The sequence below is a fragment of the Triticum urartu genome, chromosome 2A, assembly GCF_056163025.1.
Source record: "Triticum urartu cultivar PI428250 chromosome 2A, HENAU_Tu73, whole genome shotgun sequence".
Taxonomy (NCBI): Eukaryota; Viridiplantae; Streptophyta; class Magnoliopsida; order Poales; family Poaceae; genus Triticum; species Triticum urartu.
In genome coordinates this window covers 329,750,998-329,772,700 of record NC_141874.1, presented here as the reverse complement: position 1 = coordinate 329,772,700, position 21,703 = coordinate 329,750,998, and the positions used below count along the sequence as shown (strand labels likewise).

Here is a 21,703-nt window from a genome sequence, read left to right as displayed (position 1 = left end):
GCTCCAATTAGATATTTGTCAATTTTGCCATGATTATTGTGTGCATGATATGCCCCTGAGCTCTACATGAGTTTTGTTATATGTTTTTCCATCTATTCAGAGGTGCTTACCATGTATTTTTGTGATGTGTGTGGTGACTAGCACAAGCTTGCAAAGTGGAGCATTCGTTAATGCTGATTTCAGGGACTTAGCAATTCCACTAAGTCCTTGATCTGTTTTTATCAATATGCCATATGTTCATGTTGTTTCCTACTGATCCGTGCCTTTTTTGAGGATGATCAGTAAGGACGATTTGTTAATCTTGTAGTGCTATATGCATACATGTCTTTGTTTGCAATTATGGAGCACCCTAGCTTGAGTCAATCGAGCTCTACTTTTGCTATTTCGTGAATCTGTGCAGATTGTCTACTTGTTAGCGATTTTGCCGAGGATGTTGTAGCTGATCCATGCATGCTATGTTATTGTTCTTGCCATGTCTAGCTTGTATAATGTGTATTCTTGATGGGTGTATGCTGAGATTGTCATGCTTTTCTCTGTAGTGAGTGCATCGAGCTCGTTAACATGCCTACTTGATATCTGTTTTCAGCATGCTCCAGTTTTCACTAAGTCCGAGAACTGATTATGTGTTTGCCATGTTCACATGCTTGCAAATGTATTTTCTGATCCCTTTTGGCTCAAGGTCACTAAGGGACTTTTGTTAAGCTCTTTGAGTAGCTCCATTCCATGCTTTACTTTGCCATGTTCAGGTCCTGTAGCATATTGTTTTCATGCTCCAAAGAGTGCTACCTAATCTGAAATTCCAGACAAGTGTTAATTTTACTAAGTCTGAGATCTGTTTGCCAAATGCATTTTTGCCATGCTTGTTTGAACCTGTTAATGGATGAATTGGCCGTAGCTTAGTGCTAGTCTTTTGTTAAGAATCATGAGTGGAACCCTGCCATGTATTTTGTTGCCATGATTGAGTGCTGTAGCATGTTCATCTTGTTGCATTTAGATGGCTACTTGCTGTAAATCGCAGACCGGTGCCATATCTGTATTGCTTGCCATTTCCAAACCGTAACTCCGATTCCGGTGATCTTTATATCGTTTTCAAGCGATTTCATCTCACCTTTACAGTGGAACACTTGGATTTCCAAGTTGAGGCCAGGTTCAATCATTCCTCGTCAAATCATGCATATGCATCGCATACCGCATCCCGCATATCATACCATGTTCATGTGTTGGTTGTTTACTATGTTGTGTGCTTCTTTCCGGTGTTTGCTTCTTCGGGTTGATTCCGGTAATGTCGCGTTGTGAGGACCCGTTCGTCTACGTCCGTTTGTCTTCTTCTTGGACTCGTTCTTCTTCCTTGCGGGATTTCAGGCAAGATGACCATACCCTCGAAATCACTTCTATCTTTGCTTGCTTAGTTGCTCGCTCTTTTGGCTATGCCTATGCTGCGATACCTACCACTTGCTTATCATGCCTCCCATATTGTTGAACCAAGCCTCTAACCCACCTTGTCCTAGCAAACCGTTGTTTGGCTATGTTACCGCTTTGCTCAGCCCCCTCTTATAGCGTTGTTAGTTGCAGGTGAAGATTGAAGTTTGTTCCTTGTTGGAACATGGAGATGTTGTTCCTTGTTGGAACATGTTTACTTGTTGGGATATCACAATATATCTTGTTTAATTAATGCATCTATATACTTGGTAAAGGGTGGAAGGCTCGGCCTTATGCCTGGTGTTTTGTTCCACTCTTGCCGCCCTAGTTTCCATCATATCGGTGTTATGTTCCCGGATTTTGCGTTCCTTACGCGGTTGGGCTATAATGGGAACCCCTTGACAGTTCGCCTTGAGTAAAACTCTTCCAGCAATGCCCAACATTGGTTTTACCATTTCCCACCTAGCCTTTTCTTTTCCCTTGGGAGTCGGCTCCTGAGGGTCATCATTATTTTACCCTCCCCGGGCCAGTGCTCCTCTGAGTGTTGGTCCAACTTATCAGCCGCTGGTGGCCACCAGGGGCAACTCTGGGCTGGCCTACCGGAAGTTTAGACAATCTGGTGTGCCCTTAGAAAGAGATATGTGTAGCTCCTATCGGGATTTGTTGGCACATTCGGGCGGTGTTGCTGGTTTAGTTTTACCTTGTCGAAATGTCTTGTAACCGGGATTCCGAGTCTGATCGGGTCTTCCCGCTCGAAGGAATATCCTTCGTTGACCGTGAGAGCTTGTGATGGGCTAAGTTGGGACACCCCTGCAGGGATTTGAACTTTCGAAAGCCGTGCCCGTGGTTATGGGCAGATGGGAATTTGTTAACGTCCGGTTGTAGAAAACCGTGATGGTCTCTTTCCGGCGGAGTCCGGGAAGCGAACACGGTGTTGGAGTTATGCTTGACGTAGGTTGTTCTAGGATCACTTCTTGATCATACTTTTATCGACCGTGCTTTGCCTTCTTTTCTCGCTCTCATTTGCGTATGTTAGCCATTATATATGCTAGCCGCTTGCCGCAGATCCACCTCATACCTTTATGTTACCCATAAGCTTAAATAGTCTTGATCGCGAGGGTGTGAAATTGCTGAGTCCCCGTGGCTCACAGATACTTCCAAAACCAGCTTGCAGGTGCCGATGAGTCCGTGCAGATGACGCAACCAAGCTCAGGAGGAGCTCGATGAAGATCTTGTCCTTTGTGTTGTTTCGTTCTAGTTGATCAGTAGTGGAGCCCAGTTGGGGTTGATTGTGGACCTTGTCGCGTTTGGGGTTCTTCTTTTATTTTGATTCCGTAGTCGGACCTTGATTGTATTTGGATGATGTAATGCTTTATTCATGTAATTGTGTGAAGTGGAGATTGTAAGCCAACTATGTATCTTTTTCCCCTATTGTATTACTTGGGTTGTGTGAAGATTACCTCACTTGCGACATTGCTTTCAATGCGGTTATGCCTCTAAGTCGTGCTTCGACACGTGGGAGATATAGCCGCATTGAGGGCGTTACAACAAGTCACTTGATCCCACTGATATCCTGGAGACGCTAAATACTCATGAGGTCCAGCTTGCTAAGAAGAGAGATCTCTATGGACCAAGCTATGACAGATCAGTGCTCTGAAGGCCAAGGAAGTGTCTGAATCTGAAGGTGAGGATTCTGGTAGCACCCTTGGTGATCCTGAAGAACTGAGCCAGGAGCTAGCAATGCTCTTGAGGAAATTCCAGAATTTCTCAAGATGTGGTCGCGCTGGAAAATCCTCAAGAAGTGATGACATAAGATCAGATTCCTCATCCTGTGATTACAAGAAGAGACTTTGCTACAAATGCAAGAAACCCGATCACTACATTCAAGATTCTCCTCAGTGGGAAAAGGAATCAAAAAAGAAGTACAAGGACTATAGTTCTGATGATTCAATGAAGAAGAAGAAATATTCAAAGTTGTCTTCATCAAAACCTTCAAGGTCTTCATCTCACAAGAAGAGAAGCTCCAAGAAGGCTCGGGCATTCATTGGCAAGGAAATGGACGTTGAGGCTGAATCTGAGGAAAATGAGGAAGATGAGGCATCTGAGGAGTCAGACTCTGGTGTGGCGAGCCTAGCCCTCGCTAATGCATTCGTCAGCAAGTCCATCTTTAACTCTAAGGAAAATGACCTCCCCAACACTACTGACAACGACAATTATGACTACGCTACCACCTATTGCTTCATGGCAAAAGGTGCAAAGGTACTCAAATATCCCTCCTCTGAATCAAGTGAGGATGAATCTCATGAAAACCTCAACCCTAGCTATTCTAAACTTGCTAAGATTGCTGCGGAACAACAAAAGGCTCTTGAAAAGGTTCAAAATATGCTAGACAAAAGTGATGATATGTTGGGTGAAGAAATGGATCGTACTAAAACTTTGACTAAAAATCTTCAGAGACTTCAGACTAAGTTTGATAATCTTCAGAGTCATCATAACACTCTCTTATCTGATCATGAGAAGATTTCTTATGAATTTCTTTAAAAGAAGCAAGATCTTGAGCAGCTAAGGGTGACTTATGAAGATCTTCGGAAGGAACGCGATTCATTACTTGCTCAACAAATCAGTTCCGCTCAGGTTGAATTCATGCCACCATGTTTGAAATGCATTGAACGCGAATCTGCTAATTCTTCACTTGAAAGTTCAAATGCTTCTATTGCTGCAAATTCTTCAACTGTCTTTGCTATCACTAATTCCTCATCAGAGGATGCTGCTAGTATCATTGACCATGAAGGGCTGAAGGAATTGTATGTGACAGGCATGTACAAAAGCCTCAAAGGGCATCAGGTACTTTGTGATGTGCTTAAAAAGCAGATCCTCAACAGGAATCCTTGGAAAGAGGGTATTGCCTTTGAGAGGAAACTCAATGCTGATGGGACCTACTGAAAACCTAAGCAGTATCCCAAAACCTCATGGGTTGCTGCAAAGGGACCTTCAGTGGATCCATCTACCTTATCTCGTTTTACATGTGAATCTTCATATTCTTCTAATGAGTAATTTGACTCCAATTATAAACTGTTCAAAAATCAGAATGGTGAAGTATTTGCTAGATATGTTGGCACTAACTACAGGAACGGTCCCCCTATGAAGAAAATCTGGGTTCCCAAAAGGTACCTTGAAAGTCTTAAGGTGAATGTCATCATGACACCACCTGTGAAGAATAGGAACCCCAGATCAAATTCTTCATATGGATCCAAGTCCTCATATGGACCGCATTCCTCACGTGGATCAAATTCCTCATACGGATCAAAGTCCTCATATGAACATCATCGTGCTAACACTTCTGTTTCGCATGGAAAGACCAAGGGCTATGAATATGTGCATTATTCTTCAAATCATTATGTTCATAAGTCCTCAAAGAATTATCCTGCTTATTCACATGCTTACCCTAACTCCTCTTATGTGAAACTAAGTGGATTGGCATCTATGCCCCCTTTCTCTTATGGAGCTCGCAGAATGATGAACTCTTTGCCACCCCTCCAGATGCGGGTGGTGAAGAAAAAGAACTAATCTCTTATGCAGGGTCAGGTCTCCAGACAAACTTAAACGTCTGAAGAATTTGCTGGAGACCTGAATATGCTTGAAAGGACTCAAGCTAATCATGAAGAAATGAACATTCCATTCCTCTCGTCCTCATACTGTTTTACCTGTTCTCTTCCTTGATAAAGTTGATCTGATGAAATTGATGTCATATTCTTCACAGATGAAGTATATGAGTTTGTAAGTTGCACTAATTCATCTACAGGATGATCAACCAAAGCCATCGAGTGGGTCCTCGATAGTGGATGTACAAATCACATGACTGGTGACCGGAACTTATTAATGGACACTACTTTATCTCCATCGCATCTGAAGCATATCACCTACGCTGACAAAGGCAAAAGCAAGGTATTGGGTCTAGGTAAGGTTGCGATCTCAAAGGATCGACACATGGACAAAGTCATGCTTGTCGAGTCACTAGGGTTCAACCTCATCTCTGTCTCAATGCTTTGTGATCTTGATATCGTTGTTGTCTTTGGCAAGTATCATTGTGTTGTGATCATGGAAGCTGACAATTCTAAAGTCTTCAAAGGCTTTAGGAGAGGAGATCTGTATATTGTTGATTTCTCTACAGGACCACAACCTGCTACATGTCTACATGCAAAAGCTTCAGAAGGCTGGCTATGGCATCGATGACTTGGTCATGCTGGCATGAGGAACCTGCACACTCTAGTGAAGAAGAAGCATGTCATTGGCATCGAGGGTGTCAAATTCCTCAAGGACCAACTGTGTGGAGCTTGTGAAGCTGGGAAGACGACCAAGGCCAAGCATCCCTCAAAGACCTTCATGACTACCACTCGTCCATTTGAATTGCTTCACATGGATCTCTTTGGCCCTACTCACTATGCTACATTTACTAATGCTGCATCTTTATATGGCTTTGTCATAGTTGATGACTATTCTCGTTACACATGGGTGCATATCATCACTTACAAAACTGAAGTGCAGGAAGTCTTCAAATAATTTACCTCGAGGGCTTCAACCAACTTTGGTGTGAAGATCAAGCACATCATAAGTGACAATGGAACTGAGTTCAAGAATACTGGTCTTGATGACTATCCTGATGAACTTGGTATTACTCACGAGTTATATGCTCCTTATACTCCTCAGCAGAATGGCAACATGGAGCGCGAGAACAGGACTCTTGTTGAGATGGCTTGCACTATGGTTGATGAATACAAGACGCCTCCTCGCTTCTGGCCTAAGGCAATTGATACTGCATGCCACATCATCAACATGGTATATCTTCACAAATTCTTCAAAAAGACCTCACATGAACTCCTCACTGACAAGAAACCCAATGTGAGTTATTTCAAAGTCTTCGGTGCTAAATGTTGGATTAGAGATCCTCATCACAGTTCTAAATTTGCACCGAAAGCACATGAAGGTTTTATGCTTGGTTATGGAAAGGATTTGCACACCTACAGAGTCTTCAACACCTATCACCACAAGGTTGTTGAAACTATAGATGTGCGGTTCAATGAAACTAATGGCTCGCAAATAGAGCACCTACCTCCTTTTCTAGATGAAAAATCACCTGAGGAAACCATCAAGTTCAAGGCTACTAAGGATGTCATTCCTACTGAAGAATCTGCTGAAGAAGTCATTCCTGATCGTGAAGAACATCATGCTGGTGCACCTGAAGAAAATGGCTCTGAAGAAAATGTTGAGCAAATTCCTCCTCATCAACTAGCACATCCTTGCCTCGCAAATGAAGTGCAGATTGAGAAAATCATTAGTGACATAAACGCACCAGGTCCTCTCACACGCTCAAAAGCTTCACATTTGTCTAAATTTTGTGGGAACTTTTCTTTCGTCTCTATCACAGAGCCCACTAAGGTAGATGAAGCATTTCTGGAGCCTGTGTGGATTCAAGCGATGCAAGAGGAATTACATCAATTCGAGCTCCACAATGTGTGGGAACTTGTCAAGCGACCAGACCCACGCAAGCACAATATCATCGGCACCAAATGGATCTACCGCAACAAGCAAGATGAAAATGGCCTTGTGGTGAGGAATAACGCACAACTGGTAGCTCAAGGCTACACACATGTTGAAGGAATTGACTTCGATGAAACTTTTGCACATGTTGCTAGACTTGAGGCTATTCGCATATTACTTGCTTATGCTAACCATCACAATATCATATTATATCAAATGGATGTGAAAAGTGCATTCCTCAATGGTAAGCTTGAGGAAGAAGTATATGTTGCTCAACCCCCAGGTTTTGAAGATCCAAAGCATCCTGACAAAGTCTTTAGACTCAATAAGGCCCTCTATGGCCTCAAGCAGGCCCCTCGGGCGTAGTATGATACCTTGAAGGAATTCCTCATGAAGAAAGGCTTCAAACCCGGTTCACTTGACCCAACTCTTTTCACCAAAACTTATGATGATGAACTATTCGTGTGCCAAATATATGTTAATGATATCATTTTTGGCTGTACTGACCATCGTTACAGTGATGAATTTGCTTATATGATGAGTGAAGAATATCAAATGTCTATGATGGGAGAATTGAAATTCTTCTTAGGTCTTCAGATACGTCAACAATGCAACGGCATCTTCATATCTCAGGAGAAATACCTCAAGGATGTATTGAGGAAATTTGGCATGTAAGATTGCAAAGGAGTCAAAATCCCTATGCCCACAAATGACCATCTATGCACTGATGAAAATGGTATTCACTTCGATCAAAAGGTATACCGCTCCATGATTGGCTCTTTATTGTATTATGTGCATCTAGGCCAGATATTATGCTTAGTGTTTGCATGTGTGCCTGTTTTCAAGCTACACCGAAGGAATCACACTATAAGGCTGTGAAGCATATTCTTCGATATCTAGTTCACACTCCAACACTTGGATTATCATATCCTAAGGGCTCGGATTTTGATCTCATTGGATATTCAAACTCTGACTATGCTGGTGATTGTGTGGACCGCAAGTCAACATCAGGCACATGCCATTTCCTCGGATGATCTTTGGTATGTTGGTCCTCGAAGAAACAGAACTGCGTATCACTCTCTACTCCTAAAGCAGAGTACATTGATGCTGGTTCGTGCTGTGCTCAATTGCTATGGATGAAGCAAACCCTCAAGGACTAGGCATCAATGTGAAGAATGTGCCTCTCTACTATGACAATGAGAGTGCCATCAAGATTGCGCATAACCCAGTTCAGCACTAGAAGACAAAGCACATTCAGATTCGTCATCATTTTCTCCGTGATCATGTGTTGAAGGGCGATATCTCCATCAAGCACGTGAAGACTGAAGAACAGCTAGCCAATATATTCGCAAAGCCATTGGATGAGAAGAGATTTAGCAATTTGCGGTGTGAGTTAAATATCTTAGAATCTTCGAATGTCCTTTGAAAAGGACACACATCCTAACACTTATGCAAGATTGATGACTTAGATGTGCAACACACAAAGTAATGTTTTTCTTCAATCAATGAAGAATAACCCTCTAACTGTGAAGAAATTAACGAAGAATTTGATTCTCAGAGCCCTACGACAATTGTACGGGGCGTCTGAAATCATCATTCTTATACGGTGGGTCACGCCACCAACAAAAGTTGAAAATCTTCAATTTGAGTATTTCTTCAGATTTGAAATTCCTCATTTGTCCAAATTCCTCAACTTTGCATTGGCTTTGCACTTTCCGATTGTGTTCTTCATTGACTATATATATCCCTCACCATCAAATTTCTTCAGGCAAGCGGTTTTTCACCTCGGCTATATATATCCCTCACCTCCTCAGACTACATTTACCTTGCTCGACCTCACTTCCCCTCGCTCGAGCTTCCTGACCTAGCGCCGCCACTACTTCCATCGTTGCCGATGAGGAAGAGCTTCACTGCCTCGACCTCGTCGCCGTCGTACTCGCGCCGGCCGCGGATTTCTTCACTCTACCATCGTCGTAGTTGTCTTCTTCTGCCAAGTTAGGGCGTGGAATATCTAGACTGACGAACTTCCAATCTACATTCCCAGTTTGTCGTGTTCTTCGTCAAGGGTAATGAAAAGTTACTTTTACCGACCGTGTTGATTTTGATGGTTTTCACAAATCTTCAAAAGGTGTTTATTCTTCAACCTCCACACTTTAAACACCTCACACAAGCATCTGTTCTTGATCTATTTCTCTTAAGCAACATTTTTCTTCAAGATTCCTCAATTTTGTGGATTTTCAATCTATACAACTCTGGAACCTAAGTCAAAAGGCGCTTAGTGCAATTCCTCAAGACGCCACTGGTGAAATTCCTCAAACTTGTTCTTTTTGCAAAAACTTCTGAGAACGCATATGACCTCTCCAAATTCTTCGCACCTATACTCTATTCACAGGTACTCATGTCTGCTGCTGAATCTCTAGGTTCTCATCAACTTAACTGATTTGCAGTGTTCCTCAAAGAAAAATTGCACACTTCTTCAGATAACTCAATTGTTCAAAATCCTCAGCTGAAGAATATGGAAGATGGCAAGAAACCTCAGAAGGGAGGCAAGAGACTGGAAGTCAACACAGTGTTTGATATCCCTGAGGACATTTATGAAGAATATTGTACTCCTGATGAGGCCAAACATGTCAAGGAGAACAAGAATCAGCGCAAGGTGCGCATACAAAGGATAGAGAGGAGATGGGCATGGGAATGGAGGGAGTGTAGGTATGTCACTCCAAAGTACATGAAGAAATTCGCTCTTCACCCTCCTTGCCCAAGACCTCCATTGGCACCTGGCCAAGAAGCTGATCCCACTAGCCTCAAGCGCGGTTAGGACTATCCTAATGAATGGGGAAAACGGCAAGCAAAGCTAGCCAAAATGGCTAAAGAAGAAGTGATGAAATTTAATGAAGACTCTGTTGCTGCTGAGGCTTCTGCTAGCAAGCCCAGGAAGTCTATGCAAAAGAAGCCAGCTCACAAGCCTAGTTCTTCACTAATGCCATCACGACCAAGCTCATCAATGCCCCCCACGGCCAATTCCTCAAGCTGCCCCAATGCCTCAAGTTGAAAAAACCACAACTCCTCCGGCAAAGTCTTCAGCACCTGTGCATCTCGCCACGTGTCAAAGGACCAAAGGCTTCTCAATTGCTTCAGGAGCCTCCGCTAGTTCTTCAACTCCTCCGCAATCCTCAACAGGCCCCACTCTGCTGAAGACCAAGGCCACTGCTAGACGAGGCTCAACACCAAGTCCTCACAAGAAGAAGGTTGCCTTTCATGTGCCGCCCAGTGATGACGAAGCTGGTGATGAAGAGCTCGCTGAAATCATCAGAGATAGAAAACAAAGGGCCACTAGAGCCAAAGGAAGTGAAGTGCCTCTTCTTCTGGATCCCAAGTTGATCCTTGAGTACATTAATCTCTGGCACAAGGACCCCAACACACCTATGCCAGACTTCAAGCTCACTCCTGGCTAGAGTCTCATGCTGACTACCTTCATTGGCGAACAAAAGTGGAAATATGAGAAGGCCAGACAGCTGAAGAAAGCTCAATACAATAAGGAGCGCTTTCTGAAGAAGAACATTGTAAAAATGACAACTGATGAATTGGTTGCTATACAGTCTGAGATCAAATGACTCAGCGACGAATTCAGCACCTACCGTGTAGATTGGCGGAGCCAAAGTCAGATTTTGAGACTGGCTGAAGGTTTCACCTCAAATGTTGCTGCACCAACGCAACATGAATCTCCTCAGGCTGAAGCATCTCCTCGGCCCACTAAAGGTCATGCCAGCACCGCTGATGAAAATCGGGCTACTGAAGAAATTAAAAATACCAGGGCTGATGAAGATATTCCAGCCGCTGATGACATTGCTAAGGCAACCACTAGTGTTGCGCCTGAAGAACTAGAGAAGCCAGCTGAAGCATCTGTTGCTCCACCTGAAGACACTAACAATGCCAGGGAACTGAATCAGTTGCGCCTGAGGAAAATAAACCAATTTCCTCTGCTCCTCGTGCACCAACACCATGCCCAGTTCTTCCTTCTGCATCAGAAGCGAAGAAAACCAAAGCTGCGGAGCGAGCAGCCGTGAAGAAAAGGAAAGCATCAGCCGCCTCAGAGTCTTCAGTACCAAAGAAGATGAAAACTTTGACAATCCCATTGATGCTATTCCTGTTTGGGCATGCCATCAAAGGAACTCGTTCCCTTTGGTGAGGATTATGAGATCCCAAGCAGATCTGATGAAGATGTTCCTTTTGCTGCTTCGTCAGTGCAGTTGGACGGAGAAATTGAAGTGGAGGATATCCCCTCAACTCCATTGGTATCATCACCCATGCCACAGTTCACAGTTAAAGAGGCAGGCGTTGAGGAAATTGATGCAGAAGAAGATGTGGACATTGGGTGCTCCACTCTTGTTCTGAACGATGACTGTTGGGAAAGTCAGCACCCCAACTCACCACCGTTCACCCCATTGCAACAGATTCCTCAGTCCCCTATCCATATTGAAGAAATTCCTATGGGCTCTAAAGAACCTCAAGCTTATCTTCTTACCATACCTGAAAAAATTCCAGCCACTAGTGCTGATGCTCATGCTGCTGAAGAAATGGAGACCCAGGCTGCCACTGAAGATGTTGGCACTGAAATTCTTCAGCCTGCGGCTCCCGAGACTGTGATTCCTGAGACTGTGAAGACATTGACTGATACTCCTCAGCCCAAGCCGAAGAATCCCTTCTCAAAGAAGCAGAAATTCAAAGTAGATGAATTCTTTCATGAGCACGTATTCCTCACTGACACCACCCCATATGACTCTGCTCGTCTTCGAAGGAAGCGTTTCTGGACATCATGTCAGATGAATTTCTATTCCTCTCTACTTTTTGACAAAGACAAGATCTTCAACCATGAGCATATTCGTCACGTTGACATGGAATTGCTGCCTTGCTTCACCCCAGTCCTTAGTGTTCTTCATGACACTGGGCTACTCAACCTCTGCACTGATATCGTTGACTGGAATGAAGAACTAATTCTTCAGTTCTATGCGACACTGCACATCACCGGCAATGCTGCAGATGTGAATTCTTGGGTATTGGACTGGATGACAGAAAACACTCCCTTCAAAGCACTGGCCTCTGAATTGCTTCATGCCCCTCCTGTCAGTCCTCCCCTTGAAGGTGCACAACTCATCTACCATGAACCTAAGCTATCTGGTCATTACATGAAAGTATTGATGAAGCCGCTAAAGCCTGGTCAAGCCCTAGAACCAAATTTCTCGTGAAGGAATTGCTATATGTGTCGAGGATTATCTATCGCATTCTGGCCAAGACCCTGAGTCCTATCAAAGGCCACGATTCTAATGAAGAAGAAGTCATTGGCATCATGAAGAATTTGCTATTAAACATCATTCATGGCGTTCCAATCAACTACCATGATTTCTTCATGAGAACTCTGCCAATGTTGCACTGTCACCTTTTGAGTTGAAGCCTTATGCTCCTTGGATTATGAGATTCCTTAGATCAAGGTCTTCAATCAATTACAAGGCTGACTTTCAGAATCATCTCACCTAATTGCCACCCATTGAAGTCTTCAAACGACCTATTTCCTCATCTGATGAGAAGGGCAAGTCTGCTATTATCGATGAAGGCATTCGTCCTATGAATGGACAGTTTAGCAAAGCTGTATCCTACTCCACCAATGATGACTCTGTCGCCAATGCTTCAAAGCAAAATCCTCAAGGCACAACTCCAAGGGTACTGACTGATCATGAGCTTCTCCCCAGTCTTCACCAAAAGGTCGATCATCAGTTTGGTTCAATTCTTCAGAACATGACCATCACTCAAAATTCAGTGTAGAAGAATCATTACTACCTCCATGAAGTATTTGATCGCACCTGGGCTGTACGGTCTCATCTCTACAGTGAAGATGACCTCAAGAAGATGGGCTTCTAGCAGGACTTTGACTGGTCTCAGCCACCTTCAAAGAAATTCAAGAAGGTCAAAGTTCCTCAATTGGTGGCCAGCTCTTATTCTTCATTGCGCAATACTGATGAAAATGAAGACTTGGACGACACTACGGCATGCCCTACTTCAAAACCCGACCCCAACAATGCTAGTGCTCCTCCATCGACTTCATGATGATATTCTTCAGGGACGTTAGTCCTCATTTTTCGTCCCTTTTGGTCATTCGATGACAAAGGGGGAGAAATTTGAGTTAGTCTTCAAGCGGGTATATCTATATGGGCATTTTTTTGTGCTAAGTTACAATTGTCGTTCTTCTGAAAACTTTGTTGGATCGAGTTGTAATCTTAACTCCGATGGTGGTCTGATACTTTCCCTATGTTTTTCTACATGTTCTTTCCTCATGTATGATAATGCGCGCACGCTGAATTACACCAGTCACCATATTTCATCATGCATTGCAAATTCTTCATATCATATGTTAAATGTGTCTATGAATTACAAGATATAGGGGGAGTGAGGGAGTCCTGGATTAGGGGGTCTCCGGATAGCCGTAATATCTCCATTGGCCGGACTGTTAGACTATGAAGATAGAAGATTGAAGACTTCGTCTCGTGTCCGGATGGGACTCTACTTGGCGTGGAAGGCAAGCTAGGCAATACGTATATGGATATCTCCTCCTTTGTAACCGACCTTGTGTAACCCTAACCCTCTCCAGTGTCTATATAAACCGGAGGGTTTTAGTCCGTAGGACAACAATCATAACATACAATCATACCGTACGCTAGCTTCTAGCGTTTAGCCTCTCTGATCTCGTGGTAGATTTACTCTTGTAACACCCATATTTCAATATTAATCAAGCAGGATGTAGGGTTTTACCTCCATCAAGAGGGCCCGAATCTGGGTAAAACTTCGTGTCCCTTGCCTCCTGTTACCATCTGGCCTAGACGCACAGTTCGGGACCCCCTACACGAGAGCCGCCGGTTTTGACACCGGCATTGGTGCTTTCATTGAGAGTTCCTCTGTGTCCTCATTGTTAGGCTTGATGGCTCCTACTATCATCGACAGCGATGCGGTCCAGGGTGAGACTTTTCTCCCCGGACAGATCTTCGTATTCGGCGGCTTTGCACTGCGGCCAATTCGCTTGGCCATCTGGAGCAGATTGAAAGCTACGCCCCTGGCCATCAGGTCAGATTTGGAAGTTTGAATTACGTGGCCAACATCCGTGGGGACTTGATCTTCGACGAATTCGAGCCACAGCCGGGCACACCGCACTGTCGCGATGGGTATGACCTAGCTGTGCCATCGGACAGTACCCCAGAGGCCGCGCCCGCATCAGCTCCGACCCTTAGCTCGGAGCCAGCTGCGCTAATCGAGGACGGGTGGCTAGACACCACCTCAGGGGCTGCAGTCTCAACGGCGATCGAGCCGAACACCAATATCATCCTCTGCGCAGCCCGTGACTCCAAGGTGTCAGACTCTCCTCCGGACCCCGAACCATCCGCGCCCCTACCAATCGAATCCGAGTGGGCGCCGATCATGGAATTCACCGCCGCGGATATCTTTCGGCACTCGCCCTTCGGTGACATTCTGAATTCACTAAGGTCTCTCTCTTTGTCAGGAGAGCCCTGGCCGGATTATGGCCAACAGGACTGGGATGCGGACGATGAAGAAATTCGACGCCCACCCACCACCCACTTGGTAGCCACTGTCAATGATTTAACCGACATGATCGACTTCGACTCCGAAGACATCGACGGTATGGACGACGATGTAGGAGACGAACATGAACCAACACCTATAGGGCACTGGAAAGCCAACTCGTCATATGACATATACATGGTGGATACACCCAATGAAGGCAACGGCGACGAGATAGCGGAGGATGACCCCTCCACGAAGCAACCCAAGCGCCGACGACAGCGGCACCGCTCTAAGTCCCGCCAAAGAAAAAGTGGTGATACCGGCACAGGAGATAATAACACTCCGGATAGCGCCAAAGACAACAACAACCCCCTCCAGCAAGAGTTAGATCAGGAGGATGAAGGAGCCAGCTCTCCTGAGAGAGCGGCTGATGGAGAGGAGGAGGATGACAATTACATGCCCCCCTCCGAAGACGAGGCAAGCCTCGGCAATGATGAATTCGCCGTACCAGAGGATCCCGTCGAACAAGAGCGCTTCAAGCGCAGGCTTATGGCCATGGCAAATAGCCTGAAGAAAAAGCAGCAGCAGCTTCAAGCTGTTCAAGATCTGCTAGCTGAAAATGGACGGAAGTCCTCGCCGTCGAGGAATATAAACTCGAGCATCCCTCCAAGAGTTACCCAAGGCGCAGGTTACTACCCCGACTGGAGGAAGAAGCATATGATACGGCTGATCGGCCACCTCGGGGCCGCGATAGAGAGGCATTCCTGCGGAAAGCTCAGCCTTCGCCCCAATGCCATCCAAATAAAAAGGCATGGGGAGATATGCCAGACCTGCGAGACATATTGGAGGACAAAGCAAAGCATTCAAGATCGATCTACAGATCACGAGGGCGCACCACTCTACGAGACGGTAAACGTCACGCCGGATACAGTAAAAGCTAATCCGGCCGGGCCGAACACAGCGGGCTGGACCCATACGAGCTACGTCGCGATATAGCCCAATACAGAGGCGCCACACACCCCTTATGCTTCACAGACGAAGTAATGGAACATCAATTCCCAGAAGGTTTCAAACCTGTAAACATTGAATCATACGGCGGCACAACAGATCCCGCAGTATGGATTGAGGACTTCCTCCTCCATATCCACATGGCCCACGGTGATGACTTACATGCCATCAAATACCTCCCACTAAAACTCAAAGGACCAGCGCTGCATTGGCTTAATAGCTTGCCAGCAGACTCCATTAGCTATTGGGAAGATCTGGAAGCCGCATTCCTCGACAACTTTCAGGGCACTTATGTGCGACCACCAGACGCCGATGACTTGAGCCACATAATTCAGCAGCCAGAAGAGTCGGCCAGGCAATTCTGGACTCGGTTCCTTACAAAGAAAAACCAAATCGTCGACTGTCCGGATGCGGAGGCCTTAGCGGATTTCAAGCACAACATCCGAGACGAGTGGCTAGCCCGACACCTTGGTCAGGAAAAGCCGAAATCTATGGCAGCCCTCACGACGCTCATGACCCGCTTTTGTGCGGGAGAAGATAGCTGGTTGGCTCGCAGTAACAACATATCAAAGAACCATGGTACCTCAAATACCAAGGACGGCAACAGCAAGTCACGTCGCAACAAGCATAAGCGCCGCATTAACGGCGAAAGTCCTGAGGATACGGCAGTCAATGCAGGATTCAAAGTCTCTAAACCCGGTCAGCGGAAAAAGCCATTCAAGCAAAGTACGCCGGGTCCGTCCAGCTTGGACCATATACTCGATCGCTCGTGTCAAATACATGGCACCCCAGACAAGCCAGCCAATCACACCAACAGGGATTGTTGGGTGTTCAAGCAGGCCGGCAAGTTAATCGCCGAAAACAAGGACAAGGGGCCGCATAGCGATGACGAGGAAGAACCCCGGCAGCCGCACACCGGAGGACAGAAGAGGTTTCCCCCGCAAGTGCGGACGGTGAACATGATATACGCAACCCACATCCCCAAGAGGGAACGGATGTGTGCGCTCAGGGCCGTATATGCGTTGGAGCCAGTCGCCCCAAAGTTCAACCCTTGGTCCTCCTGTCCGATCACCTTCGATCGCAGGGACCACCCCACTAGTATCCGTCACGGTGGATTCGCCGCACTGGTCCTAGACTCAATCATCGACGGATTTCACCTCACTCGAGTCCTTATGGATGGCGACAGCAGCCTGAACCTGCTTTATCAGGACACAGTGCGCAAAATGGGTATAGACCCCTCAAAGATCAAACCCACAGAGACGACCTTTAAAGGCGTCATTCCAGGCGTAGAGGCCCACTGCATAGGCTCAATTACACTGGAAGTGGTCTTAGGATCCCCTGATAACTTTCGAAGCGAAGAGTTAATCTTCGACATAGTCCCGTTCCGCAGTGGTTATCACGCGCTGCTCGGAAGAACCGCATTCGCTAGATTAAATGCGGTACCACATTATGCATACCTCAAGCTCAAGATGCCAGGACCCCACAGAGTTATTACAGTCAATGGAAACACAGAGCACTCTCTCCGAACAGAGGAGCACACCGCAGCCCTCGCAGCAGAAGCGCAAAGCAGCCTCTCAAGGCAATATACCAGTTCAGCGTTTCAAAGCCCAGACACCTTCAAGCGCGCTCGGGGCAATCGGCAAATAGACCGCCTGGCGCGATCTAAGCTCGCGTAGCAATACGACAGCCACCCCAATCCCAGCCCAACGACGTTGTTCGTGCCGCGTGTACATAATTATGCATTAAAAATACCATGGGCACAGATGGGGAGGGGGAGGCACAACTACGGCACGCCCCAAAACGCGGCCTAAACCGCACCACGGGCTTCCCGTTTGGTTCTTTTTCTTGTTCTTTCAGGACTTTAATCTCTGGAAACACTGTCCGACAACTCTATTGCCGAACCCATGATACAACAACCAAGGAGGACGACAACTACGGAATTCCCAGGTGGATTTTAGATTTCATATAATTCCTCAGTTCGCCCTTGGAAGGGACATAGTCCTACTCTTTCGCTTATTACACTATGTGTATCACTCTACTTTAATGCAATTTTTCAATATACAATACATGACATTACGACTATTATCGCATTTTTGTTATATATATATACATATGTATGTGTTCATTAATAACGCCTACCAACCGTACACTCTGGTACGGCCAATGCACCAGGGGCTTACGTACCCACAATATGGTGTGAAAAATCCGAACACTTTCACAAGTGCGGCACCCCGAACTTATAGCATTATATGCATCAGCTCCGAATCATGTCTTTGGTCAAATGTTGGGTTTGCCTGGCTCCTATGTTTTGGTACCTTACGTTCCGCTCTATTGGCTAAGGTAGCGCTAGGAGAACTACTGTGATTGTGCCCCGGTTCTGCCGGGCCGAGCACCTTAGTAGAGAAAGCTAAAACTGACTGTCATGATAAGGCGAGAGATTGGTCGCTGTTCGGCGAGGTTTTTCGAGTCCCTAAAGACTTATGCCGCTTAGGGTGAGGGGCCGGCTCCGTCCGACTTATATGCGTGTATCGCCCCCCGAATTCGGTCTTCCAAATACCAGGGGCTTCGTCGAAATTTAAAATTATAGAATTCTATGGCTAAGTGAGAGTGATAAAGCATTATTAGTCTGGTTGCCTTGTTCGTTGTGCTGAGCACCTCCCTCGAAGGACCCAAACATGGGAACAAGAGTGCTCAGGTTTATCTCGAACACCCCAGCACTCGTGGTATGGGGGCAGAAGTCGAGGACTAGCCATCTGTCAGATTGGATAAACAGCCAAACAGAAGGTAATATTTTAAATTCACACATGCATTGCATAGCGCACATGAAACAAGTTTTCATACACGCAGGACAAAACAAGCAAGTCTCATTCAAATATTACATTTTGCGAACACTCATCCACGATAAGACGGGCGCCTGGCAGAACACCCTCATAGTACATCTCGGGGTGGCGGTGCTCGTTGCCCTCTGGTGGCCCCTCCTTGATCAGCTTCACGGCGTCTAGCTTGACCCACTGCGTTTTTACATGGGCAAAGGCCCGGCGTGCACCTTCAATGCAGACGGATCGCTTGACGACCTCCAGCCGTGGGCAGGCATCCACAAGCCGCCTCACCAGGCCGAAGAAGCTGTTCGGAAGGGCGTCGCCAGGCCACAACTGGACTATGAAGCCCTTCATGGCCTGATCGGCCGCCTTATGTAGCTCAGCCATCTGCTTCAGCTGATCGCTCATTGGCACCGGATGTTCGGCCTCAGCATACTCAGACCAGAACAACTTCTCCGTCGAGCTTCCGTCCTCGGCCTGGTAGAATAGTGCGGCATGGGACACACTGCAGGGCAAATCTGCGAATGCTCCCGAAGAGCTCCGAATTCGGGTAAGTAATTGGTAATTCACCGTTGCATGCTTGCTTTGCATATAGAAAGCCTTACCCGCCGCTATCTTCTTCATCGCGTCGATCTCCTGAAGGGCCTTCTAGGCCTCGGCCTTGGCACTCTTCGCGCTCTCACGGGTCGCGGCAAGCTCAGACTCTCTCGTCTTCAAGTCAAGCTCCAACGCCTCGTGCTTTGTCACGAGAGCCTGGAGCTCTTGCTACACCTCGCCCACCCGAGCCTCGTGCCTCTCTCGCTCGATGCGCTCCTGGGCCGCCTTCTCTTCGGCCTGGAACAACGCTTGCTTCAGGGTCGCCACCTCGGTCGTGGCCCCTGGCAAACATACAATGATCCTGTCATTTAGCAATCGCGTCCTTTTTCTCATCTATAGACGGGGTATTACTTACCCTTGTTCTCCTCTAGCTGCCTCTTAGCAAGGCCGAGCTCTTTTTGGGACCCCTCGAGGGCCTCCTTCAGTACGGCGACCTCCGTAGTCAGTGCGGCGGACGCCAGCAGCGAAGCCTGCATATGCATATTCACATACTTATATTAGACTCCTGCGATGTTATTTGATCCTCTGTTCGGCTTTTCTTTGTGAACACCGAACAAAGCATCAGGGGCTACTGTCTATGCGGTAATATTTCTACTACATTTTAAAACACTTACCTCGAAGCCTGTTAGAAGGCTAGTACAGGCTTCAGTCAATCCGCTCTTGGCGGACTGAACCTTCTAGACCACCGCACTCATGATAGTGCGGTGCTCCTCCTCGATGGAAGTGCTGTGAAGCGCTTCCAACATAGTATCCGGAGCCTCTGGATGGACAGAGGTCACCGGCACAGGCGTCTCACCCTCCTTAGAAGGGGACCGCCTACCCGAGCTCGGAGCCGTTGGAGGGTCGCCTTGGCTCCCGGAGTTTGGAAGGTCGCCTTGCGGCACCTCCGGGACTGTCCCCCCTTGATCTGGTGCCTCTTGAGACAGCACCTCGGTGTCGTCGGCTGGATGAAGGGAGGTGGCCGTCGGGACTGGATCGCTATCCATGTCTGATGCACCCAGGGAGCCGTCCGAGGATACCTCGATATTTGCTCGGGGCGGCCTGCACAATTGAGTTCGGCGTTAGGGAAAGCAATGCGATAAAGGAATCCTATGGGTTACTTTGGTATCCGAACACTTACGATCTCCCCTGGGGCTTGCCCCTGGGCAACCACTCATCTCCACTTTCGTCGGCGGCGGCAGAGCTGTCCGGAAGGAGCGTCCTCCCCTTCTTGGACCCTTCGGCCTCCCCAGTTGGGGCGGCCCTCCTTTTCTTGTCTCCCCCAGTCGGTGGGGGAGCCTCTTCTTCCTCTTCCTCGTCTTCGGGGGAAGAGTGCGCCGCAGAGTCATCGGACGGTGAGTCCGACGACGCCTGGCGTCGGGAACTCTTTCGAGCTCCCTTGGCCTTCTTGGTCTTCTCCGGCACCTTATAAGGGGCCGGAGTCAGCATCTTCGTCAGAAGAGCATCTGCGGGGCCTTCGGGCAAGGGAGCCGGGAGTCGATTTGTCCGGCCATCTTCTGCCAGTCCTGTCAAAATTACAGGAGTTTAGATCCCGCATAGAGCCAATATATATATATACATAACAAATATCCTGTCAGAGGTAAAACAACTTACCGCACTGGCGTGGCGCTTCGCGCTGAATCGGCGATCCTCAGTAATGGGGGGAGGGACCGCGGCGCCCTTGAACAACACCCTCCAGGCATCTTCATGAGTCGTGTTGAAGAGCCTGTTCAGAGTTCGGTGCGGCGCCGGATTGAACTCCCACAAGGTAAACTCCCGTTGTTGGCATGGGAGTATCCGGCGAACGAGCATAACCTGGACTATGTTGACAAGCTTGAGCTTCGTATCCACCATGTTCTGAATACATGACTGGAGTCCGGTCAGCTCTTTTGAATTACCCCAGGATAGGCCCTTCTCTTTCCAGGAGGTGAGCCGCATGGGGATGCCAGATCGGAACTCGGGGGCTGCTACCCATGCGGGGTCGCGCGGCTCGGTGATATAAAACCACCCCGATTACCACCCCTTTATGGTGTCCACAAAGGTGCCCTCGAGCCATGTGATGTTGGGCATCTTGCCCACCATGGCGCCTCCGCACTCCGCCTGGCGGCCGCTCACTACCTTCGGCTTGACATTGAAGGTCTTCAGCCATAAGCCAAAGTGGGGCTTGATGCGGAGGAAGGCCTCGCACACGACGATGAATGCCGAGATGTTGAGGATGATGTTTGGGGCTAGATCATGGAAATCCAGGCCGTAATAAAACATGAGCCCCCGGACGAAGGGATGGAGAGGGAATCCTAGTCCGCAGAGGAAATGAGTGAGGAATACCACCCTCTCATGGGGCTCGGGGTGGGGATGAGTTGTCCCTCATCTGGGAGCCGGTGCACGATGTCTTCATGCAGGTATCCGGCTCTCCTCAGTTTCTTGACATCTCCCTCCGTGACGGAGGAGACCATCCACTTGCCTCCCGCTCCGGACATGGTTGGAGAAGGTTGAGGTGGAAGTGAGAGCTTGGGCGCTAGAGCTCGAGTATGCGAGAGCGGATGAGCAGGGGAGGAAGAAGGCGTGGGTAGAAAGGTGAATCCTTATCCCTTTATATGGGCGGACAAAATTAAACGTCCCCACTTCCCTAGTAAAACTCGCTCATCCCCCAAGCGCCGCAATTGATGGTGCGGTTGGGTTACCCATGCCCGTATTGATGAGAATCCCCTAATAGGGGGACACGATCTCTGCTTTGACAAGACGTGTTGAAAAACTGCCTCGCGTTATGTGCGGGG

The 21,703-nt window shown here is 47.3% G+C and overlaps 1 pseudogene; it reads left to right on the top strand.

Annotated features, from left to right (window-relative positions):
• Positions 1-11,114: 11,114 nt before the first annotated feature.
• Positions 11,115-21,703, top strand: part of LOC147984998 (uncharacterized) — a 65,517-nt pseudogene continuing 54,928 nt past the window's right edge.